The following is a 24,288-nucleotide window of genomic DNA, read 5'->3' on the forward strand; positions in this document are numbered from 1 at the left end:
AGCAGAGTGTTTGGGTATTCATTTCATTTTCTTATCAAAATGCCTGCAGAGATCATGCTGGGATCTCTGGGAAACAGACCTCTCCAGGATTCTGCAGTTTTTACCTGTCCAGTAAATGGACTGAGGGTGGAGAATGCCCTTGAAAGGAGCTCCATCCCCACAGGAGCCTGTGCATTCCAAAGGGTGGCTGTGGGAAGGCAATTCCTGTCCCCAGTGTCTCAGATGGACTCAGCCCCATGAAATAATCTGTTAAACAAGCTGCTCCTAGGACTATTAATGAAGCTGAGATCCTTAAATTGCATATTAGGGGGTTGCTGTTGGATTAAGCCTTCTGCACATCACAATGCTCTTAACTAGAATTTATCTGCATGCAAGAAAAGGGCTAAAAGCTGAATTAGAAAGAAAATGTCAATAGTAACCACATAAATTAGCATGCAGATTTGTAATTTCTAATAATGGCTATTCTTTCAAAGAGTTTCTCTATTTTTTTGCCCTTTAAATATTTAATTTTAAATTTATATTTTTGGTCTTGCACCATCTAAATTTACAGCTCATCTGTTCAGGTGCTTCACTGTAGCCTTGTCTTGTCTGAAACAGAAGAGCCAGAGTTCTTGTCTAAAACAGAATTAGTGATGCAGAGGATCTGACTGTGGGGGTTGAAGATAATACTGGTGGTGGGAAATTAGTGTGAGAGCTTGGAAAAGTGGGCTGGGAATGACCCATGGATACCAGTATGAAACAGAACCTGAGCTTCCCACCCTCGATCCGTCCCCCCGAGCCATCCGTCAGTCAGAAACTCTGGGTGCCAAACAGCTTAAAAGTAACATTTAATGAATAGGAATTCTGTGCTCTTGAAATAAATAAATAGCCCCATTTTCCATCTGTTTCTGCAGCACACTGCCCCTCACAACCTCTTGTTAGAGAAGGACTCTTTCAGGCTGGTGTGTTTTCCTTCCCCAGCTAATTATGCTCGGTTGAAGTGGGTGCTTGGGATTCACAAGTGACTGTCATTTAGGAAGTCAGAGTTGGGAGAGATTCAGAGTTTCATGGAACCCTTTGTGACCTTAGAATGTAGCAGACATTTTTCTTATTTTATTTTTTTTTAAGTTTGACTTCTTCAAAAGAAGACCTTGAGCCCTGCTCAGATTGAGCCAACTCTGTCTTGCAGTCATTAAAGATTCAGTAGCACCTTTTAAGTCCATGTTAGGAAATTCAGATTTTTCAATTTAGTCAAGCTGTGTCTCCTTTTCAAGTACTACACTGCTCAGTTTTGAAGGTCTTCCAGGATTTCCAGTGGCTTCTTGCAGAGCAAGAGCCAGAATGTGTTGTTTTAATCTGCAACCTCAGGACTGTGTGTGTTCGTGGCTGAGCTGCTTACAAAGGTAAAAATGTCACATAGGCTAAAGAGGAGTCCCCAGGTGAGCAGGGTATTTCTGCTGTGCTGCTGGAGTCCTTTCTGAGCAGGCCTTGGTTATTTATCTCTTATTTATTTATTTCTGTCTTTGGAATTGGACCAGAAGCAGAAGTCTCTTCTCTCCAAGGGCTCATAGCTTTTAAATATTGAAGGTTGAACCTCCTCGTTGTGCTGAGCTAAACTGCTGAGCTAAACTGAGTGTACTTTGAAATCTGCTTCAAGGTCTGAACTTTGTAAAGTGGCCCTTTCTCTATTTAGTCTTAAGAGGAGGAAAACTCTAAGCCTCTGAGTGGATTCATAGTCACACTTTAATTAATCATATCTTTCCAGCACGCTGCCAGCAATTGTGGGGAGGAAGGAGATGCCTCTAATCCAAATTCACAACAACAACAAAATAAATTCACTGGAAATATCCCTGGCCAATAAACTGCCTCATCCTCAAGAAATAATACTTCCCACAGCCCAAACATGGGAAAGCTGATGGGAAGCAGATTTGTTCCCCCCTCATCCCAGTGAAACAAGGGCTGTTAGTGCAGCAGGAGTGCCAGCAAACCTGTCTGTGTGCCGCTGCAAAGCTGCTGCTCCCAGAGCCCCTCAGAACTTTCCTTTCGGGCCTGCAGCTGCTATTGGCCTCTCAATGTGCTCCAAAACGTTGGAGATAGATTTTTTCTCCCTTTTTCCCAGTGGTTTCATTTAGTATTTATTAATGGCATCCGGAGGACACGGGACTGGTGGATTGTGTTGTGGTGGCTGCAGCAAACTCTGGGCTCAGGCAGGGTACAGGGAGAGAATGAGAGCTCCAGAGCCCTGATCCCTGATCCCTGATCCCTGATCCTGCCTGGAACAGCCCCTGCTGCTCCTGGAGGGGGACAGTGCCCTGGTGACACCAGGCAGCTGCACAAGGGGCAGGTTTGGGGTGTTCATTCCCCAGGGACCAGCAATGCTGCAGCCAGGGGCCTTGGAAACTTGGGGTTTGGGGCTGTATCTGAGAGATTAATCACACAAAGGTCTTTATGGGCTGCCCCAAGCTGTGAGTGACCAAACTGAACATCCAGGTTGTTTGCAGCCTTCAAACACGTTGGTTCAGAGAGATTCCCTCCTCAGTGCTGTCCTGGCTGCAGCCACAGCTCAGGGGCACTTGCCCTGTGCAGCTTTTCCAGAACCTCCTCTGATTCACTCCATGCTAATAAGTTCCCCCACTTTCATAGGATTATTATATAACTTTGACTACTTTGAGTTTTCACTAGTTAAAAGCCAGGACTTTATTTCTTTCCTTACTTCTATTTTTCTCCTTTCTGTCTAGCAAAAATGTAGGAAAAAAAAGTCTTGAAATGGTGTCATTGAGTAGGTAGAGACAGAAAAAGCTTCCTGTATTTACAGTTAAAATAGCAAAAACAATATTTTAAGACTCTTTTCACCCAGTTTTGGAGATGAACATGCAAATCTCTGTCATAGTGAAATATGCATAGAGATGTTTTTAAACTTTTGGTTACTATTATTATTGTTTCTTTCATCTTTGCTGGGGTGTGGTAACAGCAGTGTCACACTCGAGCCTGCTGTGTGTTTTCTCACACAGAGAGTGACTTTTCTTCTGTGAATGGAACATAAGTTCTGCTTAACCCAGAGAGAGCAACATGCTGAAAACAAAACTGGTGCCATTCCTGGTGGGAATATTTGTGCCATGCAGGGAATTGTGAGGAGGTGGGCTGGCAGTGGAGGCACTCTGGTGCCTTTGGTGCCTGGGTGCAGGTCCCTGGGGCAGGGCAGAGGGGCAGCTGCTCCAAAGACTTCCTGGTACCTTTTTAGTGCTCCAGGCAGGAGGATTCCTCCCTCTTGCCACCCAGAAAATGATGTTTGATCTGATCCAGTTGCCCCTATTTGCCTTCTTCTGTGAAGTTCTAGTTGAATGAGTTCAGAAACATCAGTAAATTTTAAATTAATTTCAAGTGCAGTTCGAAAAGAGAGCCTTGACTATCAGGTATATGGATACGTGAAAGATCCATGTGACCTTTAGAGTATTGCCTTGCCTTTAAATTAACTTTGACTTGCATAAAAGTAAAGATTTTCTATGTGTTTTATTTTTGGGTTGAAGATGGATTTAATTTTGGGGGTTTTAAATCCTTTAAGCTATTTGCCATTGTCAGTTATGTTTTTTAATCAGTCTCCTTGTCTGAGGACTTCTTCCCATCTGATTTCCAGTGCTGGCAGTGTCAGCTTCCATTAGAAACACAGAGCCTGGCACGTCTCACATTCCCTTGAACAGCTTTAGCTGAAATTATTGGGGAATGCTGCATCCTGGTGCTGGGAGGGACTGCTGAGAGCAGAGCAGATGCTTTTTAAAATGTTCCCTCTCTGGGTTTGTCCAGAGCAGATAAACAAACTCACTGTGTGCAGAGGGAGTGGCCGTGGATGCAGAGGATCTGCCCCTGGGCCCGAGGGTCCCCGTGGGCTCTGAGCCCTGCGTGGCTCTGTGCTCCACACATCACAGTTCCCTTCCCTGCCTTCCCAGGGATTTGCCTGTTTGCTTCCTCAGAGCTGCTGGAGCACATTCCCACCACAGGTCAGGGTGTCCTTCACTGAGTTCTGTAAAAGAGTTGGACAGGTAATAACAGAAATTTGGCCAGGGTGCATCACACTGGTGTCACACACTGGTGCTGCTGGAGCTGCACCATTTCCCCCTTCATTTTCTCCTGCAGTTTTCTCCCAGTCAGTTGTCTCCACTCCCATCCAGATGTAATTTTCTTTGTACTTTTACCTGAGGCCAGCAAATGGAAACCTCCCATTCTTCCGAGGGTAAGTGAAACTTCACAGTCCTTCACCATGGAAACCAAATTAGTTCCCAGTGTTTAACTTGCCTCAAAGTCCAGATGCTCTGTTTGCCTGTGATTTTTTGGGAAGGCTGCAGCCTGATGTCTGTCTCCATTGTGGCCAAGGCAGAAGGAGGCTGGCAGCATGGAGGGGGACCAAGCAGCCAGAAACCTTGTTGTGAGGGATGACCAGGGCTGTGTCACAGTCAGCAGTGTCTAGATATAGGTATAGATAGATTTATCATCAAGTTATTGATCCTGCTCTGTGCACAGAGCCTCCTCACAGCACACTGAGACAATTGTACCTTGCCTGCAGGAAGATCACAACAGGGAACAGCTCCCTGACAGTGCTTTTGGTCATTAAATCTTGGAGTTTCTAATGTCATTTTAGCCCAGCCAGTGGGGGACCCCCCAAACAACCAGCCCAGTCCGTCCTGGGGTCTGTCCCCTGCCAGGGCAGGGGTGCAGCTCATCTCAGCATCCTCTGTTGTGAGCACAGCACGAGGAGAGGGGCAGTTCCACCCCCTCTGCATGTGTGCTCCACCTCGCTGCCTCCTGCCTGCTTAACAAATTGTGCTAATTGTCCAGCCAAAGCCCCTGGGGTCGAACACGCCTGCGCAGGGAGAACTGCAGCTGCCATCTGTGCCTGTGTCCCCCTGCTCCAAGGAGCTGTCACTGGAGTCTGCTCTGAATAATTCAGGCTCTGAGCTGCAATTTGTGAGATAAAGGAAAAGAGGAAGAGCCTGTGGCTGTGTGCAGTGCCAGTAACTCTTCCTGCCGAGGTTCCATGTCCTGCCAGAGCCCCTGTGCCCAGCTCCTGCAGCGCTGTCCCTCTGAGCACCTGCACCAAATGCTGCTGCTGGCAGCTCACTCCTGCTCTGGGTCTGCCCAAGCCCAGGGTTTTCCCCCGTTGCTTCTCTCCCATGGACCGTGTCATTCCAGTGGTGAAATCCTGCTGGAAACAGCTGCAGGAATGTGAAAATGTGGCAGACTGGAGCTCAACTCGTTTTAGCTCCTCTCTGGGAGATTCTTTACCTTCTGTGCTTTCACAAACTTGCATTCAGTGCTGTGTAACCAAACCAGCCTGACACAACTGAGGCAGAGGGAAGGAAGATCTGGTGATTCCTCTTCACAGTCAGGGCTGAAGGACTGCAGAGCCCAATCTACCCCACCACATCTTTCCCTTTATTTGAATCCATGGATACCTGTCACAATATTTCTCTGAGCAGTATTTCACTTCATTAGGTTGCATTGTTAACTGTGAAGGTCCTGTCAGTTTTTATCTATTGTTTCCTGCCAATTGTTTGAAACAATCAGAGGTAAATTATACAGCTCTTTCTTTAAGCAGCCACATGGCAGTTTGTTGAGGGGCTCACAGTGGCACAGGATTACCAGCGAGGAGTTACAAGGTAAGGAACAGGTCGAGGTTTTGCATCAGCAGAGGGATTCTGCCTCACTGCTTCACGCCTGCCCTCCCCAGGGACACCTCCTGCTTGGGGTTTGGCTGCTTCTTGCTGCCCTTTCCCTCCCTGCCCAAAACACACATCCCTGCAGAATCCTGGAACCACAGACTGCTTCGGGTTGGAAGGAACCTTAAAGCTCAGTCCCAGCCCTGGGCAGGGACACCTTCCACTGTCCCAGGCTGCTCCAAGCCCCATCAGCCTGGCCTGGGGCACCTGTGGAGGGTTTTTTTCAGTGTTGGTACCTTGCTGTGCTGTGTAGACCCAAGTGCTGTGCAGTGTTGGTCTGTTCCTGGGTGAAGTGATGAGGCAGAGAGAGCCTTCAAGGCTGCTGAGCCATTCCCATCAGGATCAGCAATTTTCTGTGGGGAGACAGAGATTCGTTCCTCATCTCAAGGAGGGCTGTGAGGAAGCTGTTAGCCTTGATTCACTCAAGTGCTTCTCTTCAGGAAGACATTAAGCTGTGCCTAAGTGTTTTGCTAAATAGAGGAGACCTTATTGCAGGAAACTTTAAAGGCACATTTTACAGCTTAAATCTACCTCTGAATGAGCCTTGCTGACAGAAATAAAGGGAATAACAGACTGATGCATGCAGAGTTGTCTCATGATTTTTAAAACATAAGGTCATCATTTACAAACTTGGCTCCTTCAAGTTAGGGATTCAAATGCTTATGTAGGTACATAAATAAGTGGCCTAGTTTTCTGGGATGCTGAATCCATTAAAATCAATGGAAATTTTGCATCTCTGAATAAAATGTCACTTATTTTGCTGGCTAATTTTAGGTACCCGAATACAGAAACTTTGATCTAAAAGAAAAAGATTTTTTTTAAAGCTGCTGAATTTTTGCCATGCTTCTGAAACACCAAGCTCCTGTGTTGGTGTTCCAGTTCCTCCTTGAGGCCTGGCCTTTGGGGGAATGCAAAGGAAACCTGGACTGAGTCCTGCATGAAGAATTCACCTGGAATCACCTCAGTGTGGAAGGAGGAAGGTGCTCACCTGTGGAGTGTGCAGTGCACCCCATCCACTCTGTTCAGAGCCTGGGCCCAGGGCACAGCCAGAGGATCCAGCAACACAAGTCCAAGCCTGCTGTAGCAATCTCCCCATGGGATCAGGAATTCTCTAAAGGCATTTTTGGTGTCATCACGTTGGTCAGGCCAGATACAATCTCAGTGCATTATTCCTGCAAAGGAGTTGCCAGGTTGTGACTTGTTTTCCTGTTGGATCTGACCAGTGCTGGTAAGGTCAGTGTGGTTGCAGTAAAATGAAGTGAGAGATCTGTCATGTGCTTTGGGCTTGAGTTTTATAGCACTGAATATAAAATAGGAGAGGGGAGAGTGTCCTTTTGTCCTGTGAGCACTGATTTTCATTGCCTGCTACTGCTGCATGGGACTGCAAAACATTCAGTCTGAAATTCTACATCAGGACTTTCCTCCCAATGAATTCCATCTCCTGAAAGTGAGAGCTTCTCTCTTTAGCATTTGTGCCTTGCACTTGATCCACAGCTTTTGTGCTGCTGCCCTGATGGTGTCACAGATATCCCTTCTGTCTCTTCCCAGCTTGAGCAGCATCACGTTCAGGTTGCCTTTCCCCTTCCCTTTCCAGACTCAGCCCATTTTCCACAGTGTGTATCCTATCCTGAGCTCCTCAGTAGCTTTCAGACTTCTCCTGTATCTTCTTCCTTCCCTGACTCTGGGTTTCATGTCATCTTTGTGCCATTTTGTCTGACAATATCTGTATTTGGAAACTGGAGCCTGTCCCTCCCACTCACAGCCCTCTCCTTTTGCCAGGCCCCTGATCCTGGTCCAGATCCTCCCTGAAGCTGTGGCTGCCCCAGCCTTGGAAGTGTCCATGGCCAGGTTGGACAGGGCTTGGGACTGTGGGAGGTGTCCCTTCCCCCCCAAACCATCCTGTGATTCCATGATTCTGGAAAAAACCATTCCTCCCTCTGCACCTGATCTCCACATCCACTGACCTGGGCAGTTCTGTTCCTTTCCACATCACCTGATTCCCACTTAGATCCAGTCGTGTCTTCCCCTGCTCACAAAACCCGCTCTGGGAAGTGAAGGCCATTAACTCCGTGTCACAGTGTCCCTCCTGCTCCTCTGATGTCAGCAGGAAAACTTTTCAGCTAATTCATAATTTACTATGTACTTCCAGATTAAGAAAGAACCTGGAATGGCTTACGTACACGAAATATTCAAAGGCCAGAGGGACCACGCAAAAGGAAAGAAAGTATTCATTTCAGTACATTTATTTTCCAAGAGAACAAAAAAAACTTCTTTTTTTTTAAACTGGGTCAACACTACATCTGCAGCACTCAGCCGTTTTCCATACGACACGATCACCCACTCTGTTTATCTTTAGGCAATATGCTCTTGCAAACTGCCAATTAATTGCATATTTGGTGCCTGCTCTCTCCCAGCATCCTGGATAAACACGGCGAGGCAATCACGGGGAGCTGCTCTTGGCTGCCAGGGGAAGGAAATCTGTCATTGTCTCAGCCTTGTTATCTGCAACCAAGGCAGACTTTTAGCAGCGTTCTGCTTGTAAACACCCTCTTTAGACACCTTCTGATTTCCAGAGATGGCTCGTCAGCCACTCTGCCATGCTGCCTGCAGCTTCTTAAATCATTGCTTTCCAAAATGTTCCATGCAGATTGTCCTTGGTAAAAGGGGCACTGACACCAGTAAAACATGCTGAGAGTCCTTACAAAGATAACGCTGAATCCAAAGAAATGTGAGAGACAGAAAAAGGGAGAGGGGGATGTCAAGACTCTGCTCTGTGGGTTCTTCCTGGGGGTTTTATCGGGGTTGCTGTTTGGGAGGTCTGGGGACAGGTCTGCTTGGGATGTGGCCTTTTCAGAAAGGTCCAGTCTGTTGGTGTTGGCTCAGGTCCTTCTCCTCCACTCTAAGTTGAAAGTATCTCCTACTTCATGCAAGAGTTGTGCTAACCTATATCCAGAGAAAAAGGTAACGCCAGGAAATGCTCTCCATGCCATGCAGCATTTTCTGGCAGACTGTATTTTCCCTTTCTGGGTAGTGGGAGGTGTCCCTGAGCATGAAAGGAGGGAGGGACATGGGTGATCTTTAAGGTCCCTTCCAACCCAAACCATTCTGTCTCTTAATTTCTGTCCCTATTGAAATCCCGAGAGAAGGCTCTGGAGAGATGATCCTTCCTTGGGTTGGGATGGTCACCAGCAGATCTTCACTCTTTCTTTATTTCTATCACACTCTAAAACTGAGTGACATCAAAAGAGGCTGACTCTACAGTGGCTGCAAAAGAACTGGGACAAAATCTTCTCCTGGGGCAATCCTCAAGAGGATTTAAACTGCCATCTTGACACTGAGTTGTTGGAAATTAACTGTTGCTTCCAGGCAAGGGATGATGAATGGTCTGAAATGAAGAGATAAGCCTGCATGTGGATACATTCTCCCAGGCTCTCATGGACCTTCAGTGTTACAAGCAGCTGGAATAATTCCTAAAACAGGGAATATTTGATACTGGGTCAATTCCTATTTTGATATGCTCATGTACATGGAGAATACATGAGAATAATTACTTCAAACCAGTGTAATTAGAAGAAAAACAAGCTCCTTGTGTCTTAGAACAATACAGACACACATATTTGGGAGTCGTAGGGGGTTGTGGGAAATTAAACAAAATATTCCAGGTTTTTTTCTTTTATTTCTGTCATATACCAGAACTTTCTCATTGACAGGGTGAAGTAAAATCTGTTGGATTGAGCCTGTTTACCAGGTCACTGTGGATTATTGTAATATTGGACTACAGTGGAGATGAGATCCATATGTTGCTGTCAGGGACTAGAGTTTATTATCACACTGGGGATGGCTAATAATAAAAGTTTAGATTTCAGGCGGATTTGAGGAGAATGTGCTTTAACTCGCATCTGTCTGGTTTGTGGACAAACTCCCGTGTGCCTGGACTTCTTTACAATTTAAAATGTAACTTGTAAATACCAATAGAAGGAGGCTGCGAGCTAAGCTGACAGCGGTTATAGTCTGATTTTAAATTTAAAGATTGCTTTCAGGGAGTAATAAAGATAATAAAGATCAGAGCTGCCCCATCCTGGTGCAGTTGCCTAGGGAAACACTGACAGGCTTCGGGAGCAGCGCCGTGTCAGAGAGGGCTCAGGAATGTGCACTCCTCTGACACAGCCATCATCCCTCCTCCATCCCTCCTCCATCCCTGCTCCATCCCTGCTCCATCCCTGCTCCATCCCTCCTGCCATCCCTGCTCGAATCCATCCTCCCATTCCTCCTCCCAGCCCTGCCCAGTCTTTGGAGTGGTGTCAGGCCAAGTGCCCCCAGCAGGGATGGTGGATACGGAATGTTTTGGAAGTGATGGGAGATAGTTACTGCATTAATAAAGAGGAAATCTTAAATTTAATCAGAGGTGCAGACAGAGCAGCCCGCGCTCAAACTCTCCCTTCTTACCTCTATGTTTGTTGTTCTGCGCTAATTATGTATGAGACAGAAAGGTGCTGGATGAAGTTTAATTAGGAACGAGCTGCTTTGTCATGTAAGCTCCGAGCGCAGTCTGCGAGCCTGGCTCCCCTCCAGGGCCGGTGTGAGCGGGACGGGGCTGGAGCAGATGCCTCTCCTCCAAAACACTGAGCCTCGAGGAAGGGTTTGAATTACAAAGGAAGGGAAGGGGCCGAGCTTCCCAGCCCCCTCCTCCTCTCACAAAGGGCAATAGTCAGTTTACTTTCATAACCCCACTATCAGCTGCAGAGGAAGTCTCTCCGTCCCGGAGTCTGCGAGCGGTTCCAGAGCAGCTGGATCCAAACCGGGCAGAGCCGGCCGGGGGAGGGAGCCGGGGGATGGACTCGCTCTGCTCCCGCAGCAGCTGACTTTCCTGGGAACCTCAGCACTGCTTTTCTGTCCTGATCTTGTACTTCTGTCCTGATCTTATTTCCCTGTCCCGTGGAGGCTTGGGTAAGTGCCTGGTAGTTTTCCACTTACCTTTCTCTTCGGTGGTTCACCAGGATCTGCCCAAGTGCAATGGCACTGCAATGACACAGTGCTCCCTGCACCTTTAGGAGCTTGCTCTGGAAGTGGATGATCCATATTGGAAAAGCTGGACCTTTACAATCATTTGAATTGATATACTGCATTTTCAGAAGGGACAGGGAGCAGATATGGAGCAAACAGACTTCCCAGCCCGTTGTTTCAGCTGGTGGGGATCGCCGGGGCTACGGCAGCTTGCAGTGTGCTGGATTTCCAAAGGCTGGAGTGCCGGAGCAGAGCTCTGCCAGGCAGCTCGGTGGTGCAGATGTTTGTGCTGTTTCCTGTGGGGGTCGGGCAGCTGTGCCTGGAGCCAACCTCTGTGTTCCATCACTGCCACGGAGCCGTGCGGCGCTGCCTCGGGCATCGCGGGGAGAGAGGAGCCCGCAGGAGTCACCTGGTGCCAGGGTTTGCTGGGAAGGCTCTGCTTTGCCCTTCTGCTGCTCCTGCAGAAGGGATTCGGTGCATTGGGAGCACGGACACCAGGCAAGCAATTCCCTCCCATCCATGGGGAGCTGAGGGGCCAGGCAGAATGCAGAGATTTTCCCAAGCCGTTGTAAAAGATCTGTGTGATTGTAAAGAAAGAAGTGGCCGTGCCTGGGGGTCTGCAGGCGGTCTCAGAGGGTGTGGGTGGCTGGATTTGTGGTAGGAGCAGACAGAGAACTTGAAAGGGAGATGGACTAAAACTTACGTAATGCGTGAAACCGAACGTCCTTTCCTGCTGTCAACCTGAGAAGACTAACCCTGAAACGATTTTTAAAGCTGTCTTTGTTAGTCATCCTTTATGCAATTTGTTTCTTTATCATGTTTCATTTTGAGTACAAGGAGACAGGCTGGTTCCACTCCCCTCTCCACTCCTCCTCCATTGTTAGTCTCTCCCAGCTTCCTGTACGATTGTCCAGCTCTGCTCTTTGCAGAGCCCAGCGGAAAAGGATATGGTTGAAAAGAAAGAAAGTATTTCAAATTAAAATCTGGCAAGTGCTTGTGTCCTCATTAGGCTTCAGACACATTTCTTCCCTCCCATCTCCTTTTTCCCAAAAGTTGCAGGGTGGCCAGTATCACAGTACCTTAAACAGCAGTGGAATCCCTCTTAGCCCTCACAGCCGTGCGCTGGCCAATAAATGCAGCAAATAATAATCCCAGCAAAGCTTAAAAACAAAGCATATTTATAATAATATGAGCAGCCTGGTCTAGTGAAAGGTTCCCTGCCTGTGACAAGGGTTTGAAACAACCTGAACTTTAAGGTCCCTTCCAACCCAAAGTGTTCTGGGATTCTGTGATACCTGCACTAGGAACACCTACATGTAATGACAGCAGGGAATGCTTGCTTTAAGCCTCATTCGGATTTGGGAGCTGCTCACAGCTGACACTGAGCATCTGCCCCAGGCAGGACCAGGGACTGTGGCTCAGAGCATGGCTGTAAGGAAAGGAGTGTGCAGGGAGAGAGGAAAGGTCATGGCCCCATCTCTCTTGGTCCTCATTAAGCTGTAGCCTAATGAGCAAGTGGTAATTAATGGTTGTGTTAATGCTCAGAGGTAAGCTGATAGGACTCTCCTTGCTTCCTCTTGATTCCCAGCCATGACTTCAGGACTGATGGAGCAGGGCTGGGTGTGGATGATCTTTGGAGAGGCCCAGCCAGCAGCACGTGTGACCTTGCAGGATGTTTGCATCTCCTGGCACCATCCTCCTTCCCACTGCACAGCAATTAGTGGGAGGTGTCCCTGGGCAGGACTGGAGCTCAGAGAAGAGAGCTGCTGTGGGGCTTGAGAAGACAACAGAGCCTCTGGTGAGGCTGAGCCACCTCCTGTGGCCTTGGAGTGCCAGTGTTGGCACAAGGAGATGGGAGACAAAGGGGAGCCCCAGTTCCTCAGGAGAGCCTCTGTTCCCTGCAGTGACCCCAGTGCGTGGAGCTCCACCTCCCTGAGCCACAACCCCGTGCCTGCTGCTGTCCCAGCCCACACCAGGCTGCCCTGGAGTGCACTGGGGAAGCTGGGAAGATCGTGGGTGGGATGAGAAAGCACTCAGTAATTCCCTGAGTTTCCTTCTGCTCAAAGTGGCAGAAATAACACCTTTCTTATGTAAAAGGCTCCCTCAGCTCCACTGGGTATTGTACAGAAACACCCCCCTGCTTTGCTTCTCTTTGACTTGCACCGTTTCAGAGACCTGCAATTTGATGACAGATTTAATAAGATACAATTGTCACTTGTGTTGAGAGGAGACATTCACAGAACTTGGAGTTGTATCACCTGGGATACCATCAAGTAAAGGCACTGCTCTGTTCAGTCGCAATTTTAGGCGCTGCAGACCCAGATTTTAAGACTTGTTAAAACCCAGACTTCAATACTTCTTTAGACTGGTCCAGTAGACATTGATGGCTGAAAACTTTTTCCAATAGAGTCTCCCTTCCCCCAGCACTGGTTCCTTCTTCCACCTCTTCACCATATAGGAAATTTCTGTCGTTTTTCAAACAGGCACCATTTGTCTTCATGTCTTCCCCTCCACTGTGGTAACACCAGCAGCCAGGAGGGGAGAATGGCCCCAGTTCCACTGGGACCTTGCTGGTGGCACTGGAGATGCTCTGTGTTGTGCTGGGGCCATGGCACTGAGAGGTGACACCTCTGCCCTGCTGCCATGGGAGGGTCTCACCCTCCATTTCCCCGAAAGAGCAGGATGCAAATTGAGCTGCTGCCATGGATTTACAGCAAAGACAATAAAAACAAGAATTAGACTGGTAAAATGATTAAAAGGCTTCACAAAAGCCTCTAAGCAGTTTGTCATATCCTGCAAGGTGATTGCCCAGGACACCTGCAGCACAAGCCAGCCCTTTGCAGCATGCCCCCTCGGCCAGGACATCAATAAAAATGAGGATTTATGAGCTCTGTCATGGGCAGCAAGCAAAGCATTGGGCAACAAATTAATCGCTGATTGCAGAGCAGTGCTGACTGGGAGCTTTCTGCTCTCTCTTGGCATCATTGCAAGGTTGTTTGTTAAAAAAAAATTAGTTTGATAAAGAGACCCTTGACTCCCAGTGTGTTCCTCTGTTACCTGCTCACCAAACACGAGCACTGTGAGCCCAAAAGGTGCTTTTCACTGTTCAAGTGTTCCAGCTTTTAGTCATCAGAATATGACAGCACTCACAGTTCTGTGTGCTTGTCTGTTCCTCCTATCCAGTAATTTTGGGATTACAGAATTCCAGTTTGGGCTGGGAGGAGCTGGGTGCTGCTGGCCTGCTGGAAGCACTTGGGTGCCAGAGCTGTGTGTTCCTGCTGAGCTGCTTCCCTTTCCTACCACAGAGGTTTTGCTCATTGTTCTCTAATTTCAGCAGGCAGGAAAAAGCCCTGAGTTTGAGTTCTGTTGCCTGCCCTGTCCCCACAGCTGGTGCCACCATTGTCCCCAGGTTCCTACCCAGACCAACTCCCTTTGTTCTCCACCGGGCAGCTCTGCGAGGTGATTGTTTCCACAGTGATTTTATTTCTCCCTGCCTGAGACCAGACCATCATTTCCCAGTGACTCATGTCACCTGTTGATGGCCTTTTCCTGTCCCTCACACAGAGGCAGTGCAGGGTGGGATGGAGCTGGTGCTCCTCAGGTTAGGGAATGCTCCCACCTTCCAGCAGCCTGGGAGAGCTGTTGGTGACAGCCACCAGCTCCTCAGGCAGTGAGGGACACACGTCGGGCTGGGGAGAGGGAGCTCTGTGGGGACAGCATCGTGTGGGGATGTTGTGCCAGGCTTGGACCAGCTGATCCCATCCAGCCCGATTTGCCCACGGCTGGTTTAGCCCGGGAGCCCCGGGCTGCTGGGAGCAGATGCTGAGCAGACCCATCACATCTCAAGGCATTGCCACAGAAGAGCTCCACAGGACGAGCTGCCAGCAGCTCTGGTTGAGCTGCAGGCTCGGTTTGGTTCATCAATCTTGGCTCTCACTTTTTTCTTCCCTTTCTGTTTCCTTTTTCAAGCGTGCTCTTACATCAGAGCCGGGCTCTGTTGCCCATCTTCGGTGCTGGAGGGTGACATCTCCTGTGCTCCTGCTCGTGCTAACAGCAGTTGTCAGGCTCTGCACCGGGAGCAGGGCATTCTCCAGCTCAGATGGAGAAATTTCATCGCCTAGGTTTCAAGAAAAATAAACTGTGGCTGGACTTAAAACCTTGCGGTGAGGACTAATGGAGAGAGGCCTCTATGAGCATTGAGAATATTTGTAGCTAAGCAACCAACATCAGCAAGAAGAATAAATCCAAAGTTTCAGGGCCCTGCCTGCCTGCCTTCGAGGGTCAGGAGCTGTGTTCTCCCTCTGTTAACAAGATTGCCTTCCTGCTGAGGTGTTGGAGCTTATTCTGGGATGCTGAGCAGGGAACAGGAGGGAAAGGACAGAGGAGAATCTTGCCAAAGGCCTCAAAGCCAGCCAGGCCTCCCAGCAGCTCACAGGAAAAGGCTCTTGGAACAGCAACATCTAACACATATAGATAATATTCTCTAATTACTCTTGTATAAGTCCTCCTAGCATCAAAGAGTGACTCGTTATCAGGAAGTGTAGTCACAGGATAAGGAGTAATTGGCTCAAAGTGAAAGCAGAAACAGCAGAAATTTCTCCCTGTGAGGGTGGGCAGGCCCTGGCACAGGATGCCCAGAGCAGCTGTGAGTGCCCCTGGATCTCTGGAAGTGTCCAAGGCCGGGTTGGAGCACCCTGGGATAGTGGAAGGTGTGGATTGAGCTTTAATGTCTCTCCCAACCCAAACCATTCTGGATTGTCTGATTTTAGGCTCTCTAGCAGGCAGCAGCTCCAGACCATATTCCATCCCACAGCTGCAGAGCTGAGTGACTGGATGACTGCAGCAGTTTTTGTTTGAAATGGTGAATCTCTGTGGCTTTGCTCACTTTCTATATTTGCACAGTTCCTGTTGCTTGGGGCACCCATCCCATTGCTACAATTGCAGCACAGATCCAAGGCCTATTAGATAATTGAGCTTTATTTTCTACAACGATATTATGCAGTGTTCTTCACTGGGTTGCACCAGAAAACCTAGAAGCAAGACATTTTACTTTAAAATATATTTTATTTATAAAAAGACAATTTCCCAGAAATGCCAATGGGAATGGCAACAAATCAAATCCCAGGAATAATTTCTCAATGGAACTTAAAAAAAAAATCTTACAACCTCAGGGTATTTTCCATCTCTGTTTCTTCCTCCTGCTTTGTCAGGAGCTGGTTGGAAAAGATGCTCCAGTCCCTACCCTGTCCTGGCAGCCTCATGGATCACTAGGAGCCCTGTGAGTGCCCTCTGTGCCATGGGAAGATCCCCAAAAAGTGCTTTGGAACCAGACTCTTGGAGCCCTGAGCCCCCTCTGCACAGCTGCACCAATCCAGGCCAGAGTTATTCCCTGATCAAGGACCCCAGAGACCTCTTGGCTCACACAGACACTAAAGTTGGTGTTAATTAGAAACCTGGGTATTAAGGCCAGATCTGCCAGTATTTCTATGGAACTGTAGTGCTGAACCAGGTTTATTGTTTTGATGAGAGGAATGAGGTGTAACACAGGATAACTCCCGTGGTGTCGGAGTTCCCAGCCCTGTCCCAGTACCACTCTCAGGCTGGAATTGTTTCCTCAGCAGGACTGTCCACGTGGTTCACCCCTTCATGTGACACTTCCTCCACTTTTCTGCCTGGAAATCTTCCTGCAGCACTGAGCATTTCAGTGGGGTTTAAAGTGGGTATTAATTTGTGTGTGTTGGCAGTTGGTCTCTGTTCAGAGCATCCTGCCACAGACCACGACAGGCACGAGACTTTCGGCGTTTTCCCTTTTCTCTCCCGACGCAGCTGCGGCCTGGCTGCTGCCTGAGCTCCTCAGCTGTGAAAAGCACCCAGGCATCTGAAAGCAGGGGGTGTTTCTGTCCAGCAGCACCAGTGCCCAGCTGGGTGGGCATCCCTTTAGTGCCAGGCCCACAGCTGGGCTCCGAGAGCGCCTCAAGCAGGCAGGTACACACTGAACGGCTCTTGGGGACAGCAGGAGGCCAGCACGACACTGAAGGGTTGTTAATGATGGCATTCAGTCAGGAAGGGATTTATTTTTCTTATTAGGGAAACTATCAGTTTTGGAAGTGTTGCAGACACATTTTGGAAGCGGCACCAACTATTTAAAAAGTTAAAAACCGCATTGGCAGGTGGGAGGGAGATGTTCTGGAAAGAGAAGATACAGCCTGGCTTAAGAGAAACCCGATGTATTCCGAGAGATCCAAGCTTTTCTGTTTGATCATTCTTCTCTTCCCATCCACCTTGGATCAGCTCCCACCCCTCCACATGCAGGATCTGAACCATTCCAGCCAGTTCCCGAGCCGTTCCCAGCTCCCAGTCCATGCAGACCAAGGCTCAGCTCCCTGAGGCACTGATGGAGTTTGTGAAATGTTTCACAAATGCAGGACGAGCTCTTGGAAAGCAAACATTCTGCAGGAGCTGCAGGAGGGCACCCCGGGAGAGGTGGGGGAACAGGGACCCCAGCGTGGTGCCAAGGCCAGCTCCTGCCTCCCCTCCCTGCTGCCTCTGGATTGCCTCTGGGGAAGGGAATGCCCCCAGGGGATGGGGAACCAGACTGAGGACACTGACCACAATTTAAAATCATGTTTGGAGTAATTGTTCCAACTTTCTTACTCCATCTCTGGAGCTTCCCCCCTTGTCTGGTGGTATTTTATTCAGTTGGCTTCTCTCAGGTTTTTGTCCTGGGGGGCTCCAGGCTGGTTTCTCTCTCTGAACATGACAATTTGTTCTTCAGTGCTTCTTTTAGGGTGTTTGTCTCTTTTTAGATCCTGTAAGTGCCTCTTTTTCCCAGTTACTTTTCCTCCCACAAATCACAGCCTCTTGTATTCAGTTTAATTTTTACATTTAATGAAATTGCCCTGAAATTAAGTGTTCTTTAACAAATCCCTGATCAGGGTGTCTCACAACAAAACGTACTTGGATTTTATTGTTATTATTATTATTACTAATGCAAAGTAATGACATGCTTGAATCCTTATCAAATATAATTCAGGGGGATTAATCATTTCAGTTGAAAGAAGTTTGCTTCATCATTTACTGAACTCATCTGCTCAGTGTCCTGCTCCTGTTTATTTAGATTTATTATTATTTACTGGTTTTTAAGTCTTGAGATCAAATTGTTGATCACAGTGCTCTGAGGTTTGGGTTTCTGCTTCACTGGGCAAACAGCAATCAGCTAAATACAGGAAAACAAGCTAAATATAGAGAAAACTGAATGAGAATATCACATTTTTGATGTCTGTGATGTCAAGCTTGACAAACCCACTAAGCACCTCGCTGAGAAAAGCAAAGCGAGCCTCAAAAACCTCAGAACTTGCCGAGATTTTCTCATTGAGAAAAAATTTTGCGTCTTCAACTTGAACTACAGAGATGAATCAGCCAGAGCTGGCCCATTTCTGGCTGGATTGAGCTCCAAGCAGTTCCTGCAGTGCCCTCTCCCAGCCCCTCGGGGCCCTGGGCGTGGAGGAGCCCCAGGCCTGGCTGCAGGCTGAGGCAGCAGCTGGAGCAGATGTTGGCCACCTGGGCTCCAGGAACCAGGCTTCCCAAAGCTGGGACAGCTTCAGCTCCCACAGCAATGCTTTAGACACAGAAGCACTGTCAAAACTAGGTCAGCTGGATGTCAGAAATGTGTGTTTGCTGATCTGCAGCTCCAGGGCAGTTGTGCCTGGGCAGGCAGCAGCTGCACCATGGAGGGATGGGGCTCCCCTGCTGCTCTCAGTGCTGAGCTGATGGAGATGTCTTTCTGGAAACCAGAAACCAGTGTAGAGGTTAAAAGGAGCCATTGTTTGGTATGTAGGGGCTTGGCAGACAAAATTGCACATCTCTGGCAAAGGACATCCCCAGCAGATGCAGGGAGCTGGGCGGGTGTTTAATTGTTTGATGCAGGGGTGGGAGCAGGGCTGACAGAGCTGACCAGCCACAAATCTGTGTGAGGAGCACTGGGAAAGGGCAGAGAGACAAACAGTGCTGAAACAAGGCACAGGAAAAGGTAGAGCATTCCAGAGGGGCCTGGGCCCTGGCTCTTGCTCTCTCCATGCTGGACATGAAGCAGCAGCAGACAGGACAAGTCCCAGCACTCAGCACCCCCTGTCCTGCCTGTGTGCTGCTCCCTCAGCCCTGCCTGCGCAGTGATCCCCCCAGGAAAGCCCTGTCCTGCCCATCCTGGCTCAGCAGCCAGGGGACAGGAATGTCCCTGCTGTCCTGGTGGATCCAGTGCCACAGAGAGGACTCTCCAGCCCTTCCCACTGAACAGGGGTGCTGCCAGGGGGACACAGCCTCCCACGGGGACAGGAGCAGGGCAGCTGGGTCTGGGGAGGTCCTGAGGCAGCAGAGGAGTCGCTTCAGCTGGAAGGAGGAGGATGGAGGGTTTGAGCTTGTTTGTTTGCATGTGGCCAGCCCAACGTGGCCAGCCCGGCGTTCCTTTCTTCTCACCAAACGTTCCTTTCTTCTCACCATCCTTCAGCTCCTCTTTGATCTGAGCTGCACTTTTTCCTGGAGGACTTCCAGCATTCTCATGTAGCTATGAAGCTCCTTTTTTTCCTCCCTATTCAGGCCACATCCCTCAAATTTAGGAAAGATGCTGAAGTGGTGACGTGGGACTGTGGTGTGTAAAGTCATTTCTGGAGAAACATGTTTGACTTCTTCAGATGTTCCTGATCTCTCCTTCCAGAGCAAACACAGCACAGGCAACAGCAGCACAGGCTCCCACAGTCACCTCGGAGTTTGCCTAATGCAATGTGCAAAATCAGCCCCATAAAAGGTTCAGGCTGTGCTTTGGTACAGATGTCCAACAAATTGAGAACTTTTGGCGACCCTCATTTCTAGACTGACGTGTCAGACAGATGCACATGCCAGAAGCACACTGGGAAGCAAAGACTGTGTTGGGAAGGATGCCAGGAGCCAAGATGCATTTGCAGAGCTTGGGAGCAGCAGCTTGGCCATCTCTGGCCCAGGCAGCAGGATGGTGGAGAGAACCCCTGGGGAGCTGCTGGGTAATGATGTTGCTTTTAAGAAAGACAACAAAAAAGGTGCTGCACCCTGTTCCTGCTAGGGAGGCTTGGAGACAGGAGAGAAAAGGCTTCTTTCTCTAGAGGTGAACAGTCACTTCTTCCTGCAGTAGAAGAAGCCTGACACTAGATAAGTAGCTGTGAGAAGATTCATAAAAAAACTAATTTATAATTTGCCAGAATATAATCCTATTTGATCAGTGTTATTCAGTTCCTCTTTCTTTTAAAATTCAGTGCACTTAACTGTTCTACGAGGGTTTATGAATGTTTAAAAATTGCTTTGTGGTCCCTAAAGTAATTTGACAAGTCTGACAGCTATTGATTAAAAACCTGAAATTATTCAGACTGTAGGATGACTTGAGGGATTAGATAGAAAGTTTTTTCAAATGTGAAAGGAAATAAGATGTTGGAAAGTAAATATGTTCTTGAATATTTTTGAAAAATCCATTACAACTGTGAAATTAAATTGAAATGAGATACTTCGTGTGGAGATGAAGGAACTAAATGCTGGCTTTACTATTTAGGCATGGGGTAGAACTCCCCATCCCAGGCTCAACAAATGCTTCCCTGGAAGTTGCTGGTCCCTGGCACAGGGCACTGAGGGAGCCCTTGGGGAGCTCCTGCACCTGCCCAGGCTGGCCAGGGCCCAGCCAGCTCCTTCCATCCCCCTGCTCCTGCTGGGGCTGATGGAGCAGGGCTCTCTGTCCCGAGTGAACTGATGATCCATAACCAAACCTGTCCAGGTCTGACAAAATAACCCCCCCAGCCTGCTGCCAGCTGGTTGGGAATAAGGAAAAATCCAGTTCTGAGTGTGTTGTGGGAGAATCCTCCTTCCCTGGCTGGGGAATGGGCTGCAGGGCACAGAACCCTGTGCCCCCTGCCCCACACACAGGAGCTGGGCTGTTCCATCCCAAGGGGAAAGTCTGGCTGCTCACTCCCAGCACTGGGGGCAGGGAACAGCCAGGTCAGGGCAGGATCAGGTCCCTGAGCCCGTGGGCTGGTGCAGAGTGTGTGGGCAGCTCTGGAAACTGGTTCTGCCAAGGGGGTGCTCCACAAACACCTGATTCTGCTTTTGATGCTGCTGTCACTGCTGGTGTTTAATCAGGTAATGGATGGCTCTTGGTATTGGTTAAATTCTGGAGCGATTCCATGCATGGAGAAAATCAAGTGTTTGTTATGGAGATAATCAAGTGGTTTTTCTGATGATACAGTTCCCTGCACTGAGCAGCAGTTGTGGATGTGGAGGTGCTCAGCAAGCAGATGATAGAGGGCTTGCTTGGCCTGGTACCTCAGGGCACCACACAGCCCTTTCTCATCCCCAGTAATTCCCAGTTTGACTGGGATCAAAAGCCTTGGTGAGGGGAGTCTGCCAGGCAGGAGTGGAGCTGGCACCAGGTGTCAGCAGGCTGGGCAAGGCATTTTAAACCCTTGTGCTATTTATGGCCCTCAGTTATATCTCAGTGACAATATTAAACTTTAAAAGATGAGTGGAAGGAAAGGAGACCTTCAAATTTAGTTCCTGCCAGGAAATAATACTCAGCACCACATAGCTGTCATTCTGCAGCAGACAGGGATTATCCGTAAACCCTGTACCTCCAAAGTGAAGGAGAGTAATAAAGCTGACCCCAGGCGCACTTTGAACTTGGCTACCTCTGATTAATTAAGTTTTTCCTTCCTTGAGCCTGATTTAGTACTTATGCTCAGAATGAAGGATTTAAGTTAAGGAACTGTTGAGAAATTGAAGGACAGCTCTCATCCCCTCTTCCCCATCTCATCCCCTTCCCTATCACATGCACACACATGTGGGTAGCAAAGGGCTTGATGTGGCTGCTGAAAATCAGGCTCTGAGGGCATTCCTGTCCCAGAATTCTTGTCATTCCTCCTGCAGTTGCACCACTTTGCTGTGGATTTTTATTCCTGCCAAGCTTGAAATGTCAGCGGGGCATGGCAAACATCAGCTAATTCTGGCTGCAGGTCTCAGGGCAGTGGAAGGTGTAACACTGATCCTGCATTTATATGGAAAGTAGGAAGGTGTCTGTGCAGCTCTGGAGTATCCTCCTTTCATTCATTTAATGACAGAGCTTCCTGGGACACTTCAAATCCCTCTGTGGCAGGGCTGAGGCTCAGCACAGCCACACACTCCACCTTCAGAGAGCTCCTCTGCTTCCCACAGAAGCCTGGCACAGCATGGCTCATGATGAGAAGTGCAAATATGAGGCAGAATGCCCAATTTTGTGTTTGCTGCTTTGGTACTTGGTGACCACATGGAATTCTTTTGGTTTAGAAGGAGTTTGCTCCTACCAACTAAATGGATCTTCCCGTGTGCTGGGAAGTCAGTCAGCCCTGCCTTCCTGTGGAATTGCTGTATCCCTTAATTAGACTTCCTTAACTCGCTTTTTTTGGAGGAGAAACAATTGTTTAGAGTAATGAAAGAGTCTGTTTTGATTGAAAGATGTACAATAATCTGCCCTGAATCCGCTCTGCTGCATTGTACCAAACTCACTTATTTTCTCTATATTTGTTCATAGTCAAAGCATAAATAATTCAGCATTTTGTCTCTCCCTGTGAATGTGAGAAGCATGCTTGCTGATTCCAGATCAGATGGAGCAGCGATGTTTATTACTCTGATGTTGGGGAATGATTGTTGCATATTTAATATCCCCATAAATAAAGCTCCTGTAGCTGTGCTCCCACTCGTGCCATCGGCGTGAGGCTCTCTCCTCTGCAGCCCTCAGAGCTGTGCTGGGATGGGAGCAGAGGCTCTGCCTGCCCACTGTGACACAGGGCATGAGTGACAACAGCGTGCCCAGCCTGGCTGGCATCCAGCAGGCCACAGCTCTGCCAGCCCCACCTGCTCCAAAGTCATTTATCTCACCCAGAAATGCTCAGAGACTTGCGCCGTGTGACAAAGCAAATAGCAGAAGTAAAACAAACCTCATTAAAATAAAGTGGCTGGATGATAAGGGGAATGGTTAACATACCTTTAACAGCAGTATTTCTTTTCTTCATTTTATCTCACTAATGCCTTTAAAAACTGCCTGAAAGTATTTTATAGTAATTACTAAAGGAACTGGTGTTTTTAGCAGTCTGATTTTAGTGGCTTTTTTTCAAAGCGTGTTGAGGACACCAGGCAGTGAGTGAGGATCTGGGCCATGTCTATGGTTTCTATTTATAATTAAAATTCCATTCCAAGTGTGGCACAGGTATTGCAGCATCCTGCAGTCCTGGCCTGGGTGTTCTGCCATCCATAACAGCCTTGCAGGTCTTTGTTCCAGCACCTTGCTGAATTCCAGCTGGTCACCCAGCACCGTTTTCCATTTTCTCCTCTAAAATTCCCTCCATGGAGAGAAATTCTTGTACATTTTACTGAAGGCACTTGCCAGAATAAAGGGAGTGAGGCATTGCTTGGCAGTGGTGAAAAGCAAGGGAGAGAGCGAGCTTTGTCCACGAGCCATTTGCAAGCCAAGGCTGTCCCGCTGGGTCACATTCCTGTTCTCTCAGCCTTGGCATGGATCACTTCTTTTTAATGGAGTCCAGTGTTCCCAGTGTTTCCAAACTTGTTTTCGTGTTTGCAGCAAGCTGGGATCATCTCTGAGAAACAGTTTGTGTGGATGTGATTGAGGGCAGGAACGTCACTGTGCTGGAAGCAGGGACCCTGCAGGGCCCTCCGGCCTCTGGGAGCCAAGGGGTGGACTTGGCTCTTCCTTGGAAGGCTGAGGGCTCTGAGAGGACCCCTCGGGTGTCACAAGGTGGATTGGGAGGGGACTCTCCCCTCTGTCCCCATGGACCATGACTGCTCTGCCCCACGGATGTGTCCAGAGCAGCCTCGTCTCCTCCACGGTGCAGGCACTGCAGCAGCACCAAGTCTGCAGTGTGAAACCTGCCCCTTGCCCCTGCTGATGTGGTCCCTGCCCCAACTCGGTGTCCTCAGGTGACAGAACCGTGCAGAGGGGACAATCTCCCATCCAGCCCTGGGAGCAGCTCTGCTGGAGCTGCCAGTGCTGGCCACTGTCAAACAGATGTGGATCAGAACTGCTCCAAACCCTGCCTTTACTGGCACACAGCCATTTTGCTTGTTCAGTATTCTAAAAGCACAGTTAATAACTATTTTTGTCTCTATTCTCATTTCTCACGTACATATAAAGGCTCAGTTGATGCTTAGCTTGACAAGCCAGGCTGTAGTTTGGATGCCAAAAATCTCCAAACTGTCATGGAGGGAGACAAGGAAAAAGGAAAAAACAACTTAGATAAAAGGGCTGTGGACTCAGAAATGCTGCATGTGGCACACTTCCCGATCCTCAGAGAGACTTATTAATTCACATTGTGGAAGTGTTTATGGTGCACAACTCAAGTGGCTTCCTGGCTCCACTTGGGATCTCACTGCATTTAGGAAGGAGTTGTTTTCACACTTCTACAGGCAAAGGAATTCAAAAGTTGTTTTGTTTCCTAAAGTGTAGAAAGTAATAAAGTGTTTAAGGGATGGAATAAGGGAAGCCACATGTCAAAGGACTGTACTCAGGAACTGCACATCAGCCTAATGCAGGGAG

General features: G+C 48.5%; 1 protein-coding gene across 8 annotated transcripts in view; it reads left to right on the forward strand.

Annotated features, from left to right (window-relative positions):
* Positions 1–24,288, forward strand: part of LOC120512343 (DAB2 interacting protein) — a 156,917-nt gene that overhangs the window by 81,367 nt on the left and 51,262 nt on the right. The window contains exon 1 of one of the 8 annotated variants that reach the window (XM_039730517.1): positions 10,614–10,637. The exons of the other annotated variants lie outside the window; for them this stretch is intronic. The gene's annotated coding sequence lies outside the window, so the exon portion shown is untranslated. Of the gene's footprint in view, positions 1–10,613; positions 10,638–24,288 lie in introns of those variants that run through there. 8 annotated transcript variants of the gene reach the window in all.

Source organism: Passer montanus, unplaced genomic scaffold, assembly GCF_014805655.1.
Source record: "Passer montanus isolate IOZ18808 unplaced genomic scaffold, ASM1480565v1 scaffold73, whole genome shotgun sequence".
Taxonomy (NCBI): Eukaryota; Metazoa; Chordata; class Aves; order Passeriformes; family Passeridae; genus Passer; species Passer montanus.